We start from the raw sequence: 8,631 nt of genomic DNA, 5'->3' as shown, positions 1-8,631 counted from the left end.
ATCAGTCAGATTTAGCCACACACAGATGGGGCCCTTCAGATCACTGGGGCCCGTCACACTTGTCACCCTTGACCCCTCCTGTCGCCGGCCCTGATTCTTCCCATGGGGGAAATTTAATAGAATGAGAGATTCAGAAAGTCAGATTTGGCAAGAAATCTCCAGGTTTTTTTAAAGCGGCAATCATTTACACTGCAAAAATCAGTTTAATTTGGAAGTGTAAATGATTGCCCCTTTAAAAAAAACCTGGAGATTTCTTACCAAATCTGACTTTCTGAATCTCTCAACCTATTACATTTCACCCTACGTCTCCTGTGGATTGTTATATTCTAAAGGTCACATCAGCTTCCTCTGCATTGCTACTTTCTCCTCCGGACATGCACTTCTAGATGACAGATCCTTTTCAGTTCATTAAAGCCAGGCTGCTGTTGGGGGGAAATCACTGCAGGGACCTCTCACAGGGTATTCCAGCTTACAGTGCACAGCCTCTGGGATTTCCAACAGGGTCCAATCAAAGGTCTGGGCAGCGGAGATTGCGGGGATCAGAGGGTTTAGTGGGCACCTTACTAAACGTAAGCACATTTTATGTTATATTGTTTCTCCCTACACCTTGACAAAGGGGCATGCCAGCCTTGAAGTGAAGCGGCCGGCACTACACTTTTGCAGACCTCCTGGCAGAGGCTGAAGGCTGCACCTAAATAGGGAACAATGTGAGGGCAGCACTCCACTGACCAACATTTCAAATGTATTGTAACATTTCTCGCCGTGTATGACGAAGAATGTTACAATGCATTTGAAACGTTGGTAAAAAACGTTGGTCTATGTATCTTTTATCATCACTGGAGTGCCGCCCTCACATTGTTACCTGGACCCTGCTACAAAGAGCTTACAATTTAGTGGGAGAGGGAGACTGACAGGTGACATGAGGTGCAGGCAACGAGACCAGAAGGCAGGAAGTGAGCATGGCATCCTTTTCCATGCTGGTAGGGAAAGGATGCCGGAGATATTACATCTGCATCTCAGATAGCAGTAACATGCAGGGCCGGCGCAGGCGAGTTGGGGTGGGGGCGCCCTAGTGCCGGGGGGTGGGGTACCTGTTGTGCCATCTGGGGAGTGGGCAGGGGGGTCCATGCTGCCGTCTGACAGGAGCCTGCAGTGGTGTTCTTGCCGCCCGGGTACCTGCGGCGCTGTGTATAAAGCTGGTGGCGGCGGGGGGACCCTGCAGTGAATAAGAAATAACTAGCGCTATGCGGCGGCGCTGGAAGCTCTTCTGTTTTGAAAACACTGGCCGCACGCTGATTGGCTGAATCTCAGCAATCAGCGTGCGGCCAGTGTTTTCAAACCCGGCAGCGCTTCCCACGCCGCCGCATAGCGCTAGTTATTTCTTATTCACTGCAGGGACCCCCCACCGCCGCCAGCTTTATACACAGCGCCGCAGGTACCCGCGCGGCAAGGACACCACTGCAGGCTCCTGTCAGTAGCCAGCATGGACCCCCCTGCCCGCTCCCCAGATGGCGCAGCAGGTACCCCCTTTGCACGGCGGGCGAGGGGCGAACTGCCTTCCTCCAGTGGCCGGTGCCCTAGGCAAATGCCTAGACCTGCCTTGTGTTGACGCCGGCCCTGGTAACGTGCACAAGTATGCCTCGAGAATGTGACATGCAAACATTTTACCTCTCACTGTCACTGTCAGTCACTTTGTGAATCCTCTCTGCTACCATCATTGCAGCACATGCACAGTGGCAAAAAAAAATCTCCCCACTTTCTACAGCATCTACATAGTGTACAACGATGGATCCTGCATTAAAAAATGAAGCCTAATGTATAGATACTGTATGCTAACTTTTTGTTGGTACATTACAAACACAGCATGTTAGTGAATGCATTTCCATAGTTATTTATGTATAGAGAATAATACTTTGTTCTCGGAACAGCACTTGAATGCATACTTGGGGTCATGCTGACATACAGATCTGTCAAAATTCCAAACTGGTTGTGTGAGCGGTTATACTCCAGAAGTCGGCTAAGAATAATCATGTTCTGTTTCATATGTTTTGTAATAGGTAAAAAAATTTTTTTTAGCAATGTTGCCCAGATGCTTAGACTTTCGCGTGACACTCCTGTTTTTTGGGACTGTTGCGAATCACACCCTTGGTTGGCATTGTGCCAGCGGGGGGGGGGGGGGGGGATGCAGATGTAAGCCCCCGCTGTCCGTCGCTGGTCTGCTTAGCAGAGCATCAGTGAATAGACGCTGTGCACATATGCATACCTCACAGTGGTTTAGACAGGGATGTGCTTATTTGCAGCACTGTGTGAGATAGCCATGGGGACATGCCCCCAAATTTTATACTTCTTCCCTGCAATCATAACTTGGGAGGTACGCTTAACCTGCCCTCCCTGCAGCCTAAACTTAAACTTCATCTGCGATTGGGTGTCTTCCCACAAGGGTGACACCCAATCTAGAGTGGTACCGGATAAAAGTGAAACCATATATGCTACCTGGGATATGTCTGATGAGAAGCTGTTTGCCAGCTAGGAGAAGTGTGCCTCACACTGATTGAGGAACCTGCAGCATAATTTCGGAGTACCATCGAACTTGCTGTGTGGAGAGATGCAAGTGATCAGTAGGTGAGAATGACATGGACATTGCCCTGGCGGCCAGTAGTGTGGGTGTCACAGAAGGCTCCCTGGGATCAGTAGTTTGGATGGATGGGCAATATCCTGAAGACCTTGTGCTATCGGCCTTTGGGATACCTCAAGGCTTTTGAGACGAGAGACAGTTCTCTGCAAAAGTTCAGTACTATAACTGGCACCTGAAGCTTACTCCATGTGGCTGGTACAAACTGTCATGGATTGGGTTTTGTGGATCTGCTCTGGGTGGCTGATCTGGCACTGATGGGATGGCTGGAGTAAAGGTATCTGGGCAAAAGTACTGTCTACTCATAGACGGAATTCAAACAGTATAGAGGTTGGGCACACTGCACACCGTTATTTGATATGGTTGCTATTAGTTGCCCCATTTTCTCCTATGTGATACTATATTGCTGCTCGTGCTCTTAAATTGCAATCTGTATTCATAAAAGCAAATCCTGCACAGTGAACATTCTGTGCAGACGGGACAATATCTCAGGATAACACAGGGCTGGGCAATTGAGGCCCTCCAGATGTTGAGGAACTACACATCCCAGCATAAATTGCATCAGTTTTAGCATGGCCACATAGCAAAACTAATGCAAAGCATCCTGGGATGTGTAGTTCCTCAACATCTGGAGGGCCGCAAATTGCCCAGCCCTGGGATAACACATTGTTCTAAAAATTATCTTTAGTCTTGATAGGTGTTAAGAGCTCTGTAAAGGGAATATAATGCTATCTACAGCACATTCTATGACTTATACCACTGTGTAAAGAAAGTTGTGTGTAACGGGAAAATATCCCCAAAATAATAGCCAACTAGTTGTGATATATTCTAACTAAGTAGATATAGGGTGACATTCTATGCTTGCACATAAATGCGCATGTTTTTTTAGCGCACCACATCGCCGCAAATCGCACTTTTACAAATCGCACTTTTCAGTCATAATTCGCATATTTAATGTGATGCGTTTTGGAGGCTGAAAAGTGCGAATAGGTGCGATTTGCGGCGAAGTGGTGCGCTTTTAAGTAACAAAATAGTGCGAATTCTTCCGCCGGTCATGTGCGATTTTTGGACCAACCGGAGTGCGATATACAAAACTGTCTCCGCATGAGTAAGAACCCCCCAACCTATTGGCCCACCTGTGTCCCCTCCATTATGCATCACACCCCCTATATAAAGGGTCATTGGCGCCATTTCACTCTTTGATAGGAAGTAAGGAGCATGGAGAGGAGCAGTGGCAGTGTGAGTACAGGAAGAGGTGTTGGTGGCAGAGTGAGGAGTGGCAGAGGGAGCAGTGGCAGAGTGAGGAGTGGCAGAGGGAGCAGTGGCAGAGGGAGCAGTGGCAGAGGGACCAGTGGCAGAGGGACCAGTGGCAGCAGCCAGACAAGTGTGAGAGGCAGCAGTGTGGCAGGCAGCATGGCCACAGCAGGGGCAGCCTCACACCAGGCCCTGGGCGTCCAGCCCCAGCAGGAGGAGGTGGAGGATCCGCTGGCATCCCCATCCTACAGCCAAGACCTTGATCATACCCCACACCAGCTGCAGGAGGGCCACATGTCAGAGGTGGAGGCAGATGGTGGTGAGGAGGAGGAAGACACTGCCATGGAGGAGGAGGGCTACATGGCTGGTGTTGAAAATGAGGAGGAGGAGGAGGTTGAAGCTGGCCGCACCAAAAGTGGCAGAAAGGTGCGTTTTTCCTATGAAGAAAATGCAGCACTTGTCCGGGCTATCCTGCCAGTGTTTGAGCGTTGGCTTGGCAAATCTCACCACAAGACCACTGCACAGCGCAAAAGGGCTATGTGGAAGGACATCACCCAGGCGGTGAACGCTGTGAGTCAGCACAAGCGCCTGGTCCGCAATGTGAAAAAGAGATTCAACGACATCAAAAGGCAGTTGAAGAATAAAATGGCCATGGAGTTGGAGGAGGCCACCAAGACTGGAGGAGGAAGCCCCACCACTGTGTGCTACAATTCGTATGAGGTGAAGCTGAAGCGCATCATCCCCCCTGAGGTCCTGCTTGGCATGCACGTGGCGGATACCGATAGGCCACAAACGCCATCTAGAGCTGGTAAGTGTGACCACATGCAATCCTAAACATACATGCTAATGTATTATAACTATAATGTTCACTTGTATTGTTATGCTAAGTAAAGTGCTGCTGTGGAACTACATAGCCCAGCAAGGTCATGCACAAGAAATTGCCTGCTACTCCTTTAAAATTGCTGATAATGCTGGGCCTTGTTGTTCCACAACTGCTCACATTGATTAACACTGTAACATTCTTTCTAGCAGCCTAACATGTATGTGGACAAAAACCCAGAGGTGTACTGGTGGTTTAGCTGCCATGCCTACATAGCAAAGATTATACAATAGTTGTCATGTGTAATTTTATTAATGTCACAGAAAAATCTGTGGGTTCCAAAACAAAATGGTGCCAAAGAAATAAAGCAGTCCTTGTCCAAAGGGTATTGTCCATTATTGTCATCTCAATGCCTGTTTGCACAAAATGCTTCCCCATTGCAAGGTCCATAATGCCTGGCCATCTTTCCTTCTACAGATTGTCAATCCCGAAGTGCTCACGCATCCAAGACCAGAAGGCCCGTTGCTGCAGAATCTGCGGAAGCAGGTAAATGAACAAAAAACACACCATTACACATACAGTACACACACCCATTTCACCTCAACAATATCTCATACCACATTCAACTCCTGTTGCTACATTGCAACGGAAATGAATGTCATCTGAGCTACGCATGTGACATATTATTAATGTGAATGTTACATGCTGTATCGGGGTACATGTGTAAGTACATAACACCCCTAGGTATTTGCGTCCAGCATCTCAAGCCCTATGTAAAACAGTATAGAGGACAGTGTGGCCTATATATGCATGAGTACTTACCTCTTCTCTGTATCCACAGGTGCTATACAACTAGGGTCAAACCAAACAGATTCTTCAATGATGGTGCTAGACGAAATGGACATCATTCTTGAACCAGTCGACACCTTTGCGGCAGAGGAAGAAATACAGACCTCGTCACAGAGTGATCTTCCCCCAAGTGGGGTGTCTCCCAACCCACCCCCACCCACCCCCACCCACCAACACACCCCATACAGCCGCTTCGGCTTCCCAAGTAGCTAACTCCTTGGTTAATTTCAAGGAAAAACAGATAGAATTCATGGCCTCCCAAAGCCTCCAAATAGGTAATATCCAGGGGTACATGCGTGACACCTTCGTTCAGTTACGGAAAATGGCACGTAGTGTACGGGTAGGTGTAGGCACTCATGTGCGCATTGCTAACAGCATTGACACCCGTCTTGCTGAGCTAACTGCTGCTGTAAGGGAGCAGAATAGGCATATTGGCAGCCTGGCGCAAAGTATTGCTGCACTCACCCAATCATGCACAGCGCAGACTAATGCCTTACTAGCTATGCAGGCCCAAATCCAGCAGCTGGAAGCCAATGTGGGAGGTGGCACAGCATCCACCCTCAACAGTGTATCCAGCACCCCAATAAGTGGCTCCCCCACTTCCCCACCCCGTCGGAGTGTTAGGACCCGTGGTGGGCTTGGTACAGGGTCTAGAAGTGGTGTAGGGGTGCCTGATGCTGGGAGAAGGTAGCTCCTACATATGTTTCATTATTTTTCCCATTCCCAATCATCTTGTAACATGCCCCCAGAGTTGTTATTTTTCACCTGCAAAAATGCAGATTGCGTCTGAGAAAGTATACAGAAGTAAAAATGTCTAGCCGCATACCATTGTGTTTGTGTATTATTTTTTAAGCAATTATTGTGTGCAGTCTAAAATATTGCAATGGTATATGACAATGGGATTGCACTAAAGTAGTGTGGGGTATCTCCTTGGCTGGCAAAGGTTGTGCATCTACATATTCCAGCAGGCTCTGACACTCATGGTTTGGACTGTAATGCTTAGAGTGTGTCAGGGCATGCTGGCACGTGTAGTTCCACACCACCAGTGAGACATGTTTGACTGCATACATCATTCATACATGTCTGAAAAGTACTTACAAGCTAGATATCAGCAAGGGATAGGTCAGCACCACCATCTGCATCCGTTGGGCTCTGTGTATTAGGCTAAATGTGGGTGGAAGCAGATGGTATTGGTCACACATTAGTTAATGAGTACACTTACAGCACAGGTACATTTTGCAGTACAGGGCACATGTGCTTACCAGAAAAGTATCGGCTGATGATGTGTGTGCGCACCAGATTCCCCCTCTGCGTACCCCTCACTACCGGAGGTGTGGTAGGTTGGGCTTCCTCAACGACTGCTGCATGCTCCTCCTCCACATAGGCAGGTTGAGACAGGGCTATGTTGTGCAGCATGCAGCAAGCCTGGATAATCATGACTACTTTGCCAGGGTGGTAAAGCAGTGTACCCGACGACCTGTCCAAACACCGGAAGCGACTCTTCAAGACGCCAAATGTGCGCTCCACCACATTGCGGGTTGCAATGTGGGCTTCATTATACCGGTGCTGTGCAGGGCCCTCTGGGGTGCGCAAAGGTGTCATGAGCCAGGAAACACAACCATATCCTGAGTCACCTAAAACACAGATAGGAAGTGATTGCCTTATATGGTAATGTATGTGTTGATTTCAAACAGGACACAATGGTAGAAGAGCAATATGCTTGTGAAAGAGGAAACACACACATTGCAGCAGGTACAATTAGGGACAGACAGGGTATTATGTTAAAAGGTACTTACCTAGTAGCCAGCCCTCTGGCATTTGGTGGTTGGTAAATCTGTTCCAGAGGGCTGAGTGTCTCAGAATATAGGCGTCATGGCAGTTTCCCGGAAAGCCTGCAACAACACTCAGGATTTTCAAATTTGCATTGGATACAACCTGCACGTTCAGGGAGTGCCGCCCACGCCTATTGACGTAGACGTGTCCCCGCACGTGCGGTGCCCTAATCCCAATGTGTGTGCAGTCTATAGCTCCCAGCACGCGAGGGAATGCTGAGAGTCTATAGAAAGCCAACTTGTGGTCCTGCCACTCCTGCTCAGAACTGGGGAATCTGATGTATGTCCGCCACAACTTCTTTAAAGCAAGTAACACTTGAGTGAAATGCTTAGAGAAAGTGGCCTGTGATACCCCCAAGGCCCATGAGGTCACAGACTGAGTGGAGCCTGTGGCCAAATAGTAGAGGGCACACATTAATTTGTGCAGCCCAGACACTGCATAGTTGCCTTCCCCAAAAGGGTCCAAATCCTCTCTCACCTGCTCATATAAGTCCAACAGGTTAATGCGGTTCAGCCTAAACATCCCCACAACCTGCTGATCCGAGAGGGAGTCCAGGTAGAGCCGAGCACGATACATACGTGGGGTACGCAGTAGTCGGGGGGCTACCTGGATCTGGCGCGCAGCTTCCTCCCTCCTGCGCAGCTCCTCCAAATGGGCCACATCACAAATCATCAACTCCAAACCACTCTGCAAAATCTCCATGTTTCAAACCCTCACAGGTGTCCTAAATGCTGTTGGGGTTTATGTAGGGGTGTTTGTGAGTGAAAATGAGGGCACCTGTGTTGAAATTAACCATGTGTGCACTTGACCAAAATGAGTTCTGTGCAAATTCGCCAAACAGAACCTGGTCTGAAATAAGTGCGATAATTAGACACCTAAAAAGTGCGATTTGCGAAAACGCATTGCATTAAATAAGCGATTTGTATACTTTCCTATACGAAAACATCTGGATGCGATATAAATGCGAAATAATCTCGCACTTTTGTTACACAAATGTACCTTTTCACCCTTGTTTGTCTGCCTCACCCACTCCATGAGGAAAGCATTGTTCTGGACCTGCTTTTACCTACTACTGTAGGAGCTACCTCACCTGCACACAAACTGCTTTCTCACCTATTAAGTTGCTCTGCACATGTGCTGACACAAACTAATTAGCAGGGAAAAGTTGGATAGGAACATGGGAATGGCCATGGAGAGGGTTACACATGGGAAACTTCGACCACACTTCAACAAATGTTCAAAA

General features: G+C 48.3%; 1 long non-coding RNA gene across 1 annotated transcript; it reads right to left on the bottom strand.

Moving 5' to 3' along the window:
* Nucleotides 1–5,012: 5,012 nt before the first annotated feature.
* On the bottom strand, nucleotides 5,013–8,348 carry LOC146057758 (uncharacterized). The gene is made up of 3 exons (XR_014469771.1): nucleotides 6,654–8,348; nucleotides 5,529–5,632; nucleotides 5,013–5,240 (listed from the first exon to the last, which is right to left on the bottom strand). It is a non-coding gene; the product is annotated as an uncharacterized LOC146057758 (long non-coding RNA).
* Between the last annotated feature and the right edge of the window lie 283 nt (nucleotides 8,349–8,631).

The sequence above is a fragment of the Crinia signifera genome, chromosome 2 (assembly GCF_055691185.1).
Source record: "Crinia signifera chromosome 2, ASM5569118v1, whole genome shotgun sequence".
NCBI classification, from domain to species: domain Eukaryota; kingdom Metazoa; phylum Chordata; class Amphibia; order Anura; family Myobatrachidae; genus Crinia; species Crinia signifera.
The sequence above is the reverse complement of the archived record's forward strand: the minus strand, read 5'-3'. Positions and strand labels throughout refer to the sequence as shown.